The 16,989-nt window shown below is 40.5% G+C and overlaps 1 pseudogene across 1 annotated transcript in view; it reads left to right on the top strand.

The window, feature by feature from the left end:
* The window catches only part of LOC144255919 (junctophilin-1-like), a 79,376-nt pseudogene that overhangs the window by 4,768 nt on the left and 57,619 nt on the right, over positions 1 to 16,989 (top strand). Inside the window, exon 2 of the transcript XR_013343999.1 lies at positions 1,012 to 1,788. The product of XR_013343999.1 is annotated as a junctophilin-1-like (transcript). The remainder of the gene's footprint in view (positions 1 to 1,011; positions 1,789 to 16,989) is intronic.

The raw sequence follows: 16,989 nt of genomic DNA, 5'->3' as shown, positions 1-16,989 counted from the left end.
CAACATAGGTTTCCTCTGGCCTTATCTCAGTTTTTCCAGTGCTAATGAGAGTATTCTTTTCAGCCACCGTAGCTGTATAGTCATCAAACATTCCAGCTTCCACAGGACACATAAGCCAGAATTTGGGGATTTCGTGATCCTTTTTGAAGTAATTTCTTCCCTCAAGGTGCTTCCAGTCTGTAATGTGATTTACACTGCACTGGTAAAGGCTGGGTAAATCTATAAAGAGAAAGGCCAGGAGAAACAGGTTTAGCAAGTAATATGGTACAAAACTTCATCTTTTCACTTGAAGGGCAAAATGTTAAGCAAATTGCTCATTTTTTTCCCATGATGGTTCAATATATTCAGGATGGATATTGTATTTGTCAAGTCACTCAGCTCAGAAAGATTCACCCAAATCCAAATTGTATATTTTATATATTAAATGGTTTTCCCTAACCTAAAAATAAGATGCTGAGTGTGACAGAAAATCTAAGACCATTCATTTGACAACCTATGTCCCAGGCATTCAGATCACTGCTAGTCATTTTAAGCCTTTGTGCTTGTTGGAATATTATACTAACATAGACCTGAGTCATTTTTAGAAATTTTCAGCTAAATTAACAAATTAGAATAAGATTTACAAATAGTTCATTTCATCTTCTGTTGCACTGCCTTCCTAAGGAATTTTTGATATATTAATATCAAAGAGGAAAAGTTGTTTCCTAATGTTTGCTCTGTTTGTATTAGAAGGGAATGGTTTTCACTCAGAAAAATTTAATGAAATTTAGAAGCAAAAATTATCCAACTTTTAGAAAAATCCTATATAGTTGAAGTCATAAGGCGAAAATTGCAGGGCCGAAATTTATAAGTGGATGAAAAGTATATCCTAGAGTGGACTTGGAAGTGTGTCCTATTTGACCTTGGGCCTACCTGCCCTGTGCTCTGAGTTATCCCAGTAGTCCCAGTGCTCACAGGCGTCGCACCCATGTACCCCTGACTCATGCTGTGCTTTCTTGCGATCTCTCCAAGGTACCTACCAGGGCCAGTGGGCTGGAGGCATGCAGCACGGCTACAGTGTGCGCCAGAATGTGCCCTATGGCATGGCCACGGTAATCCGCTCACCCCTGCGCATCACCCCTGCGCACCTGGCTGGCCTCCCTGCGCAGCGAGCAGAGCAAGGGCAGCGTGCTCCACGATGCAGCGGCTGCAGCTGACAGCCCGGCAGGCACCCGTGGAGGCTTCCTGCTCAACTTCCATGCTGATGCCGAGCTTGGAGGCAAGAAAAAGGGCGGCCTCTTCTGCAGGGGCTCCCTCCCTTCTCGGAAGCATGAAACTTTGCAAGTCCGAGTCCAAGTCTTCCATCTCTAGCAAGTGGAGCTCCGTCCGCAGCGACACAGCCGTGAGCAGAATTAGTTCCAGCGATGCCAACTCCACCATCAGCTTTGGCGACGTCTATTGTGATTTTTGCCCCTTGGAAGACCACGTGGACGCCACCACCACTGAAACCCACATGGGCGAGTGGAAGAACAACAAGCACAATGGTTTCGGCATCAGCGAGTGCTCCAACGGCATGAAGTATGAAGGCGAGTGGGCAAATAACAAGAGGCATGGATATGGCTGTACCTTGTTCCCTGATGGCTCCAAAGAAGAGGGAAAATACAAAAATAATATTCTGGTCCGTGGAATAAGGAAGCAGCTTATACCACTAAGAAATACAAAAACTAGGGAGAAGGTGGACAGAGCAATAGAAGGCGCACAAAGGGCAGCCGCCATGGCGAGAACCAAAGTGGAAATTGCGAATTCAAGGTATGTAAATGCAAGGTGGGTGGTTTTGCTGAGTCGGGTCATTCAAAATATTTTGTCTGTCAGTCTGCTGGTGACATCACAAATAGGTTTCTTCACTTGCCAAAAATGAGCCCAGTAGAATAAAAGTCAGAGATGATGTACTCGCGCTTTTCTGAAAATTTACATCACCCCAAAATGTTGAAGATTCATCATACTTCCTTTCCTGTTCTAACTTATTTAACACCATGATGGTGTTCACTCAGAACCTTTGCACCTCTTCCTTAGTTCAGGAAGTTACCTTTTTAAAAGAACAAACCTCTGAAATACTGCTACAGAGAGCTCTGTTTTGTGTGCCATAGAGACAATCTCTCTCCACATAGAAATATACCCAGTATTAATGTCTACCTTTATTCTAATGTTTGAGTTGAACAGATCTGTAAAATTATCATAAATTCAAACTTCATTGAAGTCTTAATAGGTGAAATTGGTTTTAAGAAAGCCACAAAAATCTAGCTAGATATGGCAAAAGTAGAAAGTTAAGATAAGATCTAGTGTGTGTAGTTTTAAACAACAGAGCTCCTCTGAATGAGAAAGGCAAAGAGACTCAGGCTTATAAGAATGTCCACATTCTGTGCAGGAAAGATTAGATCATTGGTATATTAAAAGGTCTGGGAAACTTGACATGGACAGATGGGACACTCACTGTGCCAAGGTTGGAAGAAAAAGCAGTAGAGAAGGGCTGGAGTGGGAGATTAAGAGTGAATAATAGATTGATAATGGGGAGGTAGGGTCAGGAGGACTTTGTACTTGAAGTTTACCATTAATATCTAGATTTGGGGATTCAGCAAGAGGGCTGGAGGAATATGTTGGGAATAAAATTTTATTATGTATGAGTATCATAGGTTAGACAAAAAGAAAGGAAAAAGTTGGTTATATGTGGAGATTTTGATGTATATTTAGATAGATACCTACTGGCTGTAGTTTTGTGTGACTTGAAGCATCAGTTTGGCATAGAATGTTAAAAGTTCTGTTTCTGCCTCAGTAGTAACTCTTCTACCTCTTTTTGAAACTGCAAAGTATTAGCATGTCTTCAACTTTTTATTCTTAGCATTGAGTTAATGGACACCTCCCCCTTTTCAATTGAACCTTATGAAATTTCTGATAACTTTTTGTGTACAAAAAATGGGCAGTTTTATATGATTCAACTTAATACTTCTGGACTTATAGAGAGATTGTTGTTGCTGCTGCTATTTTATTTTTAATGCTATCTTAGGGTCAATATTTACTTCTGAGCATCCCAAACACTAATTGGAAAGTGAAAGAGGCCATCTTTTTTTTGCACTCTTTTTAGATAGATATTATGTTGAAACTCCTCAAGGTTTTCCTCTTCATCCCAAACTGAATCCTATTTTAAAGTGAATGTTTCCTGTTCACCAACACAAACTTTCATGAAGGATTTTTTCCATTTTCTCCACAGAGCATCTTTTTATAAAAAATTACTTTTTTTAGTTGTAGATGGACACAATATCTTTATTTTTTAATTTGTTTTTATGTGGTGCTGAGGATCAAACCCAGGGCCTCCTGCCTGAGAGGCAACTGCTCTACCACTGAGCCAGAATCCCAGCCCGAACATCTTTTATTGTAGATCATGGTTCTCTTTGGTCAGCAAGTCTACTTTCAGTTTACTTGTCAGCTGGGCTACTTGGCACATCTAATCTTGCTGGTTTCCCTGGCCCTCAGCTAATTTTCAGAGCAACTTTATACCTTTTGCTAGGCCCAATCCTCTAATTTTAAATGCATTCCTGGATTCTTCCATTTTATTTTCACACTACAACCTAGTGTATACTAAAGGCAAGTTCATTCTTGACGGATGATAAACCGGTACAGACAATCTAGCAAATGACTTATTATTGACTTTTATGACTAGTTTAAATTGGAGGAAACTACATGATACAAGGGGGCTACTTGTGATACAGAGATGATCTCTGATTATGTTAGTCTCATGAAAACCCATTTACCCAAGTCCTATTCACATTTTCTCTTTTGAAAGACTTTTAAGGGTAGGATCATATACTTTGTGAGTACTATATTTTATAGTTATAACCTGGAGAACATTATCCTAAAAATCTTTCAGACAGCTAACTACTGCAGATTTTACTTAACTATTTAAAAAACACTCAACTCGTCATGCTAAATGCAATAAACCAGCCATGGAAGGACAAATACTGCATGATCCCACTTACATGAGGTATCCAGAATGGTCAAACATAGAAACTGAATACAGCAGTAGTTGTCAGGGAGTGGAGGGGGGAAATGGGGAATTATTGCTGATGAATAGAAAGTTAGTTATGCAAGTTGAATAATTCTAGAGATCTGCCATACATCACCGTGCCCGTAGTTAACAGTACCAGATTGTGCATTTAAAATTTGGTGAGGGCAGGTCTCATGTTAAGTGTTACCCCAGTTTAAAAAATACTGCTATTTGGGTGACATAATAGAAAGATTAAAAATAGAAACATTCAACTAAACTTTTATATTTTGCTTATTTCATTTTTTTAGTTCTTTTCAGATTTCTTGCTATAATTACTACTACAGATATAGAGTTTTGCAACTTGTTTTTGGAGAGGGTAGCTGAAGGACTAACATTCCCCATGTATTAGCTCTTGAGATTAGAATTCTACTGTCTTTTTAAATTTTTTAATGGAAGATTTTCTTAAGGTTTTAGAGATTGCTGCCTGGAAGGAGGACCTTCTAGCTATGTTATTAATAACTGTGGCTCTTTATAATGCCAAAGTATTTGCAAAGTCCTTCTGCAGTTGCTGTTACTGTTGAGTTTTGGGTCCCCCCCCCTCCCAGTGCTGGGATGGAATCCTGTGCCTCCTTCATGCTAGGAACACACTTTATCATTGAATTCCACTGCCAGTCCAATATTTTAGCTTTTAAAAATATTGAAAAATTAAGAACATAAAATGATGGGTTTTCCTGTCCCCAGCTCGGCCCAATCATGTCAGAATAAGAACTAGAAACTAAGACTTCTGGAGCTTACTGCTATGGAAATCACTAGTTCACCAGTAGCAATACAGGAAGATGACAACTTAATAGTTAACAGCCATTCAGTTTGTCCACCCAGATGGTATTGATCTTGATTCTGTTATTTTTTATGTGTTAGAGGCTTTTGTTTGTTTCTTACATCCCAGAAAATATGTCTGCCTTTGTACCTTTACCCCATGTTATCTCACCCCAGTTTATCTTAAGCAGAAGATAAAAGTTGACTTTTAGGGACAATAATTGTAGCCTTTAACAGTGTGCCCTAAGGGAGATAGGAGACATAGAACCAACTACCTTTGGGATCTATAGACTTTGTTTTGTTTCTGTGAAGGGAGAGGGAGTGCTGTTTCTCCCAGTCAACACTTAGGAGGTAGGAGGCTTGTTTCTGCAGGATTGTTGTGCACCCTGCATAATTCTCATGATGGGCATGACATAATGGTGGGTAGAAGACATCACACAGTAGACTCTAGGTACTTTACTAGCAAGTCAAAACTGAAGGAATGTTCATTACTTGCTGAGTTCTAGAAAATTTCTTTAGGTTTCTGCTGCAATGCAAAAAGTACTGTGTTGATGAGATTTAACCAAAAAATTTTCCCCTTTTGTCTTGGTTGAGAGTAAAAATCACTACCCTTAACTAAGAAAAATCTCAACATTGTTTTTAAAGAAATGTTCAAGAGGTGGTAGAGCAACTTGGAATATATGGAGAATTAAGCATGCCTGGCTTTTACTGAAGCTGCTCCATGCCAGTAGCTGACACGCCAACTCTCCGCCTGTAATGCCACCTGTCCTGTTTTGTAGAAGCACACACTACCCTGGGGGACTTTAGGACAGGGAGAGCCAGCACCCACACCCAGGCCTCTCAGTCTTTCCTTCATCCACATTTACCCAGACTGTTTAGTTGGATCCTTTTGAATCACTGGAAATCTGTTTAGAGCATTGTAACTAAAATGGGTCTCCTGATACTTTCTAGAAAATATAATGGACAGACTGTGTTTTGGTAGAGAAGACTGAAAGCCCCTAATCTCCAATCTGGAAGAGTCATGAAATCTTGTCTGGTCCAAGGACCTTAATTTCCAAGGCAGAGACTGATCACTCCAGTTTCGTACAGTTCCTTAGGTGTTCAGTGGCTATTTCCTCACCTCTTACCTGCAGTAATTCCTTGCCGTCTCTGTCATTTCAGTCACATTTTTCATCTGGTTATTGTTGACTCCCATCAACTTTTTAAAAAAAGATGTTTTAAAGAAGTTATTACTGCTTGAGTAAGATGATTAAAGGAATAACTTTAAGGGAAGGCATTTGATTAAGAGAGCAAATGAGAAGTGACCCTTGGGGAACTGCACTTCTGTGGAAATGAGTATGGACTGGAGTATAGCTCAGTGGTAGGGCACTTGCCCAATATGTGCAGGGCCCTGGGTTTCATCCCCAGCACCGTGAACAAACAGGGAAAGAAATAGATAATTCGATCATTTAGGAAGGGGTAGAGTCAGAAGCAGTGCTTTGTGTGCTCTGAGCCGTGGGGGAAGTAGTTGCCATGCTAGAGGATAGAAGATACACAGGGAGAGTGATGGGAGACAGCTGCCTAAAGCAATCAAGAACCCCAAGGGTTGGCTTATGCTAGCGGGCCATATCAGACCTGTGAGAAGAAACCAGAAGGTGGGGCGGGGGTTAGAAAGGTAGTTAGAACTACTCCATTCTGCCCACCTCACCTCACAGCTTCACTCAAGCTAGTGGAGCTCACTGGTGCATAGCTGGCTGATCTCCCAGCATTTCCCTGAAGGGTCAGTAAGTGGGACAGGCCCACCAATCATGTGGGACTGTGCTGCTGCTGTCACCAACCTCTCTCCGACCATTAGTGCCACTTCAGGTGATAACAGTGGCACCTAGACTGGTCATGACCTAGACAGGTCATGTTAGGAAGGATACTGTTCTCCCTGCTGCCCAGCCTCAGCCCCAACCATATGACATTGTCACAGGTGTGGCTGGATGAGGCATGGAAGCAGTTGGATAGAATGTGAAGGGCCTCCAGTCTGGGTGAGCTTGCTACTCCATCTGTCCTCAGAACTAGAGGTTGGATTCCATGTTTGCCAGTTTTAGACTTAAAAATAAAAATGATACATGCTCTTACTGTAGGATTTAAAAAAAAAACAACTCTTTCCCTTACTTTCTATTTAGGATACAGTTCCATGCCACACTCCCCTCAAAGTGACTCAGCTGTGACAGCTTTCTTTACCTGGGGAGGAGAGTTGATGCTCAGCCCTTCCCTCTACATGGTCAACTCCACAGTCCTCATTCAGATTTAGGTATAAAGTCTTTTCCTCACAGGTTCCTGGACCCCACATCCTCCCATTCCACTTCCATCCTCTAGATTTAAATCCCCCCAGTTACACTAAATTACCGTTGCACATCAGTGCATTTATTGAATATCTCTTGCCACAACTGGATTGGGAAAGACGGACTGATCCCAAAGGACAGTTTGCTCCCTTTTGTGTCTTCATCATAAGCTTAGATCAGGGACGTAGGTAAGTGTTCTAGTAATGATGAATGAAGAATTGAATTCTTACCACTTAGGGTATGAGTGCTCCTTCTAATTTGATTTTGCTGGGCATTTATGAACTATAGTTGGAAGTAAGGAAACTTAGCGCCCAATAATTCATACTATACTAATAGTCCAGAAAGTGCAGAAATTGCAAAAGTGTGGGTCTTAAGTGCCCTTTCAACTTCATTATTATCATTATAAGGCATGGCCAGAGAATAGAACTTCAAGTTAAGCCAAACTTTTCTGCATTCTTCACAGGTATTGTGCTGATCAGTGGTACATATGAATGTTTCTCTTAAGACATGGCAACTCCAGGAAGTCAACTTACCCTAACTCTAATAATATTGTTTCATCCCATATACATTTGACATCATGGCAGTATATACTAAGTCAGGAAATGGGAGTTTATTGTCTTCTAAAACTCAAAGTCTGCTGAATATTCAGCTGTCCTTACTACTTTTGAAAATTTTTCTTGTCCTGACATTTGGGGTCGGGGAGGGGAACATTGTTCTTAAGTTCAAATAATATCAGTTGAATACATCAGGTTGGGTGGGGTAGATAGAACAGTGCTGTGTAAGATTGCTTGACTTGATTCACACCTCACTCATGAGTAATTTAAACCCAATGTCAGCCATGAGTCAGTATATGTTATGTATCCAAATTAAACTGAATACTATTGATTTTTAGGGAAAGATTCATTCTTTGCCAAGTTATTATGAAAGGACAGGACTTTAACATTTTTAATTTCTATTGCACAAAAGGATACCCTTTCTCTTTCACAAATCAAAATTAATTATTTACATAATTAATTGTTTCTCTTCTGTAATATTAGTGGTCATATTTCTAAAAATCAACCTTAAATTACCTTTTCCATGGCTTTTTTGTTTTTCTTTTGTTTTTGACTGGGGCTCTGATTAATTTTTAGTTAGCACAATGATTATTGTAGGAAGATGAATTCCTTCTAATGCCTTGAAACTTATTTCTTGAGGAGACTGTTTGACAGGTCAACTTACAGGAATTTACAGCTAAAAAGAACATTACTTGGAGCTGGGGTTGTAGCTCAGTGGTAGAGAGCTTGCCTGGCACGTGTGAGGCACTGGGTTGATCCTCAGCACCACATAAAAATAAATAAATAAAATGAAGGTACTGTGTCCATCTACAACCCCCCCAAATATTAAAAATAAAAAAAGATCATTATGTAATTATTTTCTTTAGTGGTGATGCCTGTCTTATTCCATATCTGCACCGTGGCTGCCCAACCCCATTCCCACCTATTATAACCAGCACTTCTCTGAACAAGTTCCAGAGGTTTGGTTAAAAGCCTCATCTGAGGCTCAAAAAAGTTACTGGAAGCAGAGGCTAATATTCACCTTGCCTTCACAGTGGGATGGTTTTGAAGATTGAATGAGAGAGAATGTCACAGGGCTTTGTAAATGATTAATTAGTGAGTTCAGTTAATGTCCAGGGAAGTATTTCAATCCTAATAGTACCATTTTCAAAAGTAAAAGTTGGTAGAAGACCAAGAAGCCAGGGTGGGATGGAGGTAAAATGGAGTGAGGAAGAAAAGGGAAGGAAGAGAAGCCTTGGGAGGCAGCGGTAAGCAAAAGAAAAGGGATGAAACCCATCAAGCCCACCACCTGAACATAGATGTGAGTACATATCAAGATTTGCTGGGGAGGGCCGAGGGGCGATTGCAGAGAGTGTACTTAGCATGCATATGACTCTGGGTTCCATCTCTAGCACTGAGTTCTGTGTGGAGTCAATGTATTTTTTTTTTTTTTTGTCAACAGGCAATCATCCAGCTATCTATTTATGTATACATATAATGGCTTTCTGTTTTTTTTTTAATTGATATCAGGAATTAAACCCAGGGATGCTTAACCACTGAGCCATATTTCAAGCCCTTTTTTATATTTTATTTAAAGAAAGGGTCTCACTGAGTTGCTTAGGGCCTTGCTAAATTGCTGAAACTGTCTTTGAACTCGTGATCCTCCTGTTACAGCCTCCTGAGCCACTGGGATTATAGGCATATGCCACTGAACCCAGCCAGTTACATATTTTTAAAGACTGAAAAGAAATGGCATATGTATTTCTATTGAATTATGCTGGGCTACTATTCTGAAGACAATATAGGATAATAAAATATTTTTACCTTCATATTGTTTAAGTATGTTTCTGTAGGTCATTATGGTCCTTTTATGCATATTATAATTTTTTTATTGTACAGTAAGGGTTTAAATGCATGTTTCTCCTCTTTACCAAAGAATTCCTGTCTCAAAGGGAAGAAAGCATGGAGCCTGATCTAACTTCCTCACGTTTGTCTCCATGCTGTTTAAAGAAACTAATGCTTCTCTATCCAGGACACAGGAGCATGCACCAAGGATTCTCTGTGGATGTTCAGAGAGAGCAGCTGGAACCTAAAAGATGACCTCCAAGGGGGCAGCTGTGTCCTGCCCCCAAGGAAGGTCTAGGCTTGGATGCAGTAGTACTAGGAGGTGTAAAGGAGACACGGAGCTCCAGTGGGGGCACCCCTCCTTCAGCTCTGCAGTTACATCACCTGGAGTTTAACAGGCCATTATGCACAACATGGGAACACATTGTGTTAGGAGAACTTGGTAAAACCTTCTTTGGGTATTTTGCTTCTGAAGATCTTTCTTTTAAAACCTCTTCCCCAAGCCCCCCACCCCCACAAGTCCAGGCTCATTCACAAACTCAGAGGCATTGAGGTGGGCATGCATTTCCATGACTAATAAGTAGGTTCAATTGAATACAAATTTAATGAGAATTAGTTGCAGGTCATAATTAATGGAAAGATCACACAGTAATCCAGACTTTTAGGTTATTAAAAACATGCATTTTAAAACTCAAGTCTTGTAGGCATGTCTCTCTATTTTTATTACTGAACAAGGAAGGCCAGGCAGGAGAAGATGCTTTTCTGTGCCATGAATGGGATATGAGATAATATTTAATTGTGCAGAAATCTACTTAGTGAAAACTGGCTGGGAATACTAGAGAAAAAAAAAAAAAAAACCTAAAACCCAGAATGATGGCAAGCGAGGTTTGGGGGACACATGTTGACCTTATTTTAACTCTAGAGTTTGCTTAGATCGTTCAAATTTAAACGGATTCCATCTCATTTAGCTCTGAAATATAACACTGTCCTGGTGGTAAAAGTTTGAAGAATTAAAGCAGTAGATTGTTTTTAGTATAGCTTCATCTGTAACAGAAAACACCCTACTATTATAATTTCTGGAAAGTCCCCCATATTGTGACAGCATTCATATTCTGGATTTCAGCATTGACTGGAGAATTCTGTTTGGGGCAAGTGGTAGAGTTGGTGTACAAGCTCACAGAGCTGGGAGGCTGCTCCTAGCAGCAGCTGCCAGGCAGCCGAAGCACCCTGCTCACAATTTTCCATTATGGATTAAGCTGACTTTGCCAATCTCACTTTACTCAAGACACCAGACTGGATGCTTGCAAGACTAGTGCCTTGCAAATCTTTGAGATGCTTTTCTTATTATAGATGAAATATGAACATTGTGTTTAGGAACAGGGTCCAGCAAATGCCAAAGGTATTTATGCAAGTCATTCAGCTTTAGTACAAGAGCCTCCTGAGAATAAAATCAAATCAGCTTTTCATCATTTTGCCCTTCTATTTTAATTGGTGTTTCACATTTATTTGTATAGTATGCTAAATGAAAAATAAGCTTCTTTCTCAGAAATTTAATATGTAAGGAATCAAAATTGCCTTCAAAACAGTGTAACACTTTGAAGTCAATCTTCTTAGAATTTCCATGTGGCCAAAAGAAACTTATTTAAGCCAACTAAAATATATTTATTCACTTTCTAGCAAAACAATAGATTTTATGCCAACGATCAACAGATAACTTCTGTTATACTTTTTTGCTATTTTTTAAAAAATTCTAAAGAAGATTAAACCTTTTGGCAGATTTTACTCTGTCAAGTTTTGGTCTCAGTTGCTTGGGTCTGAAAGTTCCTATCTGTTTAACTTTTTACATAGATGTGGGATATTTTCAAATTTGATTTTTGAATTTCGAGATTTAATGTATTTTCTTGCATTAGGGGAATGGTTAGTCAGAACACGTTGAGGAGATACACCACAGAAACCAGAAATCTAGGGTTCGGGGGTAAGAATGGAGACACATCAGGTGATGGAGTGTTACCTACCCTCCCACCAACCCTGGTGACTCGTTTCCATCCTCACTCCTGCTTGGCCCAGTGATTTGAAAATCATTTGAGCTGTGGATGGATTTTCTCATTGTATTAATAGATTGTCATGTAAATGTAAAATCATGATTAAGACCTAGTTCTTTCCCTTCATGGAGTCTGGTTAGGCAGATTTTAAAAAGCAGTTACCTATCAGATAATTGGCATGTTGCTGTGAGCTTAGGTAGCACATAGCAGGGGCTTAATCATAGTCTGGGGCTGGAGGCAGGATTCTGCAGGCAGCATCTAGCCTGGCAACCACAGGATGTTTTTTCCAGAAGACACAGGAGGGTGCAAAGGACAATAGCCCTTATATATTTGAGGGCATGACAAAATGTGGAATGTCGTTGGAAAAGGGAATGGTAGTTGTGGGGGGTGGGGAGGTCTGAGAGATGAATAATAACGGAAAGACAACTGTGGCTGCAGGTAGCAGAGGGATTGGAGAAGGTAAGGGGCAGTAAAACTGGAGACAATTTTAAGTAGTCACCTGGTAACTAGTAATCTGGGTAAGAGCCCACAGTTTGAGCTAAGCAGTGGCAGTGGGGAAGGAAAGAAGCAAATCCATGGATGAGAGCCCCCCACCCCTGCAGACCCACTAGGACTGACCAGGTACTGAGTAGGTGTGGGAAGAGTCAGAGTGACTCCTGAGCTCCTGGCTTGGCCAGCTGGATGGATGGTGGCCCTGTTTATTCAGACAGGAAACTTGCGGAGAAAGATTAATTTGGATTTTTCACTTCTTAAATTTTGAAATGCAATCCCAAATGATAACAGAGAACATGGGCCTGGGACTGTGAGAAATTAGCACTGGACTTGTGATCTGCCACAGGGTTCAGTTCAGATCCCAACTCTAAGAAACAAAGACGTTTAGGGGACTTACAGAGGAAGGGGAATCCTGTGTGTGTGATACTAGACACAACTCTTTTTAAGAGGTACAGGTCAGCAGCTCTCGCCTTAAATGAGTAGGAATCCATTGCCTGATGACAGTGCAATTCAGGTATCAAAATTTCTGTTCCTGAATTTACAAAATTATGCTTTCTAAGATTTCTGACCAGGGAAACTACCCAGTGAGCAGCCAAGATCTGTTGGATTATTTTTCCCCCTTGGCAACATCCTGGAACAAAATACCTCTCTCATAAATTATTATTCTAAAGAAACATCATTTGGCAAACATTTATGTAGTGCCAGCTCTGTCCAGACATGGCACTAGGCCCCGGGAATACAGAGATTAATAAGAAACCTGCCGTTTAAAGCAAATAGCCAGCTCAGTTTGTGGTGGTCTTACACAGCTGGCAGATGCCGCAGGGCTGCAGGTTGGAGGGACCTCCACCCCAGGAGGCAGCCTGGGCAGGCTCATCACAGACACTTCTCTAGGATCTCTGCACAAGCAGCACTCTCTGTCAACAATGTCCTCACTCCAGGCCAGCTCACTTTGTCTAACTTCTCTTAGTTGTGATTATGTTTAAGGTCCATAGCAGGCTCAATGACGCAATCTCAGAAAATGTCTCTTCAAATAAGCGATCTTGCCCCTGATAATAGGAACACTTTGAACAGGAAATACATAAAATGTCTACAAATTTCATAATGCAAAAGGGAAAGTGATTAGTGGTTTTTTTAAAAAAGTTTAGAGAATCAAATGATTCCTGTGTAGAGTCTGTAGAAATATGATTAGGTGTGATAGAGGAATCCTGTTAGCAATATTTCGATCCAGAGACATCAAAGTTGTTTGGTAGTGAATTAATTCTTTTTGGCAGTGTTTCCAGATAAGGAAGTCATGTAGACATTGCTCAACATTTTCCTAAAGGCATCATATGCTAGTACCTGTGCCCTTCCCATTTTGGTCTGAGGATACTGAGTTGGGTGAAACCTTTGGGCCACGTAGACAGCCAACAGCTCTTTGAGTGGTTATTTGGTGCCTGGATTTGTGGTGTGACCTTGACATTATTATCTCCTCTAATCTTCATCACGACCCTGTGTGTCTGTAGAAAATTGATGGCTCTAGTCTGAGTCTCAGGTAGCATAACAGGCTTTTCATCTCTGGGTTTAGAGAATTGGGTTAGGAATGTTTTCTTGAACCCATGTACTTTTCTTCAGTTCATAAAGGTCAAGCTGTCAGGGGATGGTATTATTTAGTCACAAACTTAGATTTACCATTGTGTCATTGAAAAGATGTTATTCTTCAACTACCACAAAATTTGCAGGCCAAGCATGAACAGATAATGTCAGTATAATAGAGTAAATTCTAAGAAAAAATGCTCTGCAAATGCAAAAGAAGAAGGACCCTGAAGGCACATGGGGCTTAATGGAATGAGGCTGAGCTTGAGTTGTGAAAAGGAGGGGAGTTTAGGCTAGAAGCAAATGGCAGGGATGTTACAGAAGGAAGGAAGCATCAGAGCAGAGACACAATGAAATGAAAGTGTATGTACAGCCTAAGTTCCTGCAAGCAGATGGGCCTGGAAGAACAATGTTTCTCTAGGGCAAGTGGTGCCCTCCAGGATGGACACCATTTATCCACCCGTGGCAATCACAAGGAGTGCTCAAAGTTCCTGCTCTTGGGGCTGGAGCTATAGCTCAGTGGCAGAGCACTTGCCTAGCATGTGGGAGGCACTGGGTTTGATTCTCAGTACCACACATATCAAATAAAATAAAGGTCCATGAACAACTAAAATTTTTTTTTTTAAAGGTTCCTGCTTTTCTATCCAGTATCGAATTTAACATTTCTTAGGATGAGGCCCAGACATTTGCATTTTACAAGCTTCCCAGAGTGTATTCTGAGGTTTGGTAGGTAGAGACTGGGACATGATAGGCAACAAGATCTAGATTTGGAAGCTGCATTTTTGACTGTTGGCTTTAGGAGGTCTTCAAAGGGATTTGAACAGAGAGCCATCTGCCTTTGAGATGAGTGGTCTGATGTCTTCATGGAGAAGGCATTCAGGGGGACCAAGACTGGAGGCCTGGTCTGGGAGGAGATTTTGGTAAAGATTCTGGTCAAGGGCAGGAGCCATGGGATAAAATCAGCAGGATTTGGTGCACTGGAAATAGTGGGTGAGGAGCAGAAGCAAGTGTAAGATGTTGTGTGTTGCCCATGAGGTTAACGGAAAGGTTCATTCATTCCCAGAATATGGATGATTTATTTCAAACATATAAAGAAACCCTTCTTTATAAGTCTCAATCAATAAAATGGATGCAAGAAGTGGGAAACTTTTCCAAATTATTACAGAAAACCTGAGCCTGGGATCTCATTACTGTGTGAATTTTCCCTCTTCTGCCTGTTTTTGGACCTGACTTTACATACCAAAACCAACGATGCTTCTTATAGAAATTACTCAGGAAACAGTGAGATATCACTGACATTTTCACTTTTCCAACTCCACATTTGTCCTCGGTCAGAGGATTGGTGGATTGAAAGGGAAACATTCCTACGGTGTAAACCATTAGGAATGAAAGTATAATTAGGAAGATCAAAATTAAAAACTTTTTAGAAGTACCCAGGATCATTACTTGAATGCTGATCATTCTTTTGTTCATCTCAGAAGTATTATCAAATACACACTTCATACCATGCTGGATCCAAAGGACAAAGAGGAGTGTGGGCCTGACCCCATCACTGGCTTAGAGTCTGACAGAGGTAACACATACAGACAGGAAGTAGTTAAAAAATAGCGCAAAAACAATTCAGCCAGCACTGTTGAATACCGCCCTGCTCATTCCACGAAGGTTTCAGGACAGTTTATTTAAATGTCATAATGGTTGGGCTTAGAGGAATTAAAAATGATTAATTGGCTTATTCGTAAAGCAGTTCCAATGACTGCTTTTAATTTGGCCTCATATCCTGGTAATGTTTTCTTTTCCCCTCATATTACTGTATGAATTAGACATTAAAAGAATTTTGAAAGTTATCCTTCTTACACTTCACTAGTTCACAATAACTTTCAGCCCATTGGAATTCTTGAAATCTGATTAGCAAACAGACAGTTGCTAATGTTTAATTCCACAAATTAAAACAAGAGTAAGAAAAGCGTATGTAAAAGGGTTTTTCTTTTTCTTTTTTTTCACCCTAGAATCTTCAGTGATGTGTTATTTTTGCAGTGTCAAAGTTACTAAATGTTATTGTATTTGAAAGTTTAAATTGCAGTTGCCATATTGGTCACAGTTACAGAGCCACCACTGCATTCAGTGCCCAATAATAAGATCTTTAAAGGTGCTTCAAGGGAAACAGAAGGAATAAGCCAACAAAGAAAAGAAAATGGGCCTCCCACTCCCCACAGTGTTCACGTAAACACGTGAGTGTATGTGTGAGCACATGCTGATCATTAAGAGGCAATGAGTTACAACCAAAGGCAGAAAAATTAGATGGCATGAATAAAGGAGATCTGATATAATTTGCACATTGGGTGCCAGGTAGAGTTGGTCTGGAGTGACTTGAATTTGATCAGTGAGCAATGTTTTCAAAGGAGGCTGAGACATGATTGGCAGAGGTGAGTGGAGGTACTTGAGGAGAAGGAAGCCCACTCTGGCAGTAAAGACCACCAGTGCTCCTTGTCTGTGGGCAGTGACATTCCAGAGTCTGCTGGAGAAGGTCTGATCTGGGCCTCATTGACCTCTTGACATTCTGTGTTGATGTTCCTGCATGACTCTTGTGGTCACTAGAACTAGAAGACAAGGATTTTCCCCATGCAGACAGCTTCCTCTAGTCTTCATCCTACCACTAGGAAAAATACAATCCAGAAAGTTCATAAACTTATGGAGAGCAGTAGTGGTGCTAGTCCCAAAATTCCTGAAAATTAGTGTTTCTGGTAGCAAAGAATTTAAAAGAAGAAGAAAGAAAAAAAAAAAACAGGAAAGTAGGAGGCTGGAGAAGCTCAATACAACCCTGCTGTCATATTTAGACTCTGGAGCTTCATCCTCTGAGGAGTCTTATTCACAAATGTGAGTACAAAAAATGTACTCAAAAACCCTTCTGAATTCTGCACCACCCTGTCGGGTGTATAATCCAAGAGGCCCATTGGATTGCTGTGGTGTAGAGCACAGCTGGGTCACGGAAAGAGCAGAGGACAATTAGATATGAGGTGCCTGACTATGAAAGACTCTTAAAAGCACTAATCAGGTATTATGCAACATACAAATGGAAACCATCTCCAAGTTCCGAGGAAGTTAGTAACATGAGCAAAACAACATCCGAGGAGGGTGATCTTAGCTGCTGTGCACACAGCAGATTGCAAGCCACAGAAGTTGGGGACAGGAAAGAAGACATCAAGGACATGAATAAATCAATTCAGGCAAAGAAAACTAGACCCTTGAACTTTATAAAGGGAAAATCATCTCAGATGCAGCTGGTTGTGTACGAGGCAGCTAGAACTCTAAAGATACTAATACAGTTATCTAAAAGCACCTGTGGAACTGTGAGTATTGTT

The sequence above is a fragment of the Urocitellus parryii genome, chromosome 7 (genome assembly GCF_045843805.1).
Source record: "Urocitellus parryii isolate mUroPar1 chromosome 7, mUroPar1.hap1, whole genome shotgun sequence".
Lineage (NCBI taxonomy): Eukaryota > Metazoa > Chordata > Mammalia > Rodentia > Sciuridae > Urocitellus > Urocitellus parryii.
Note: the sequence above shows the minus strand (reverse complement) of the source record. Positions and strands in the feature narration are given on the sequence as shown.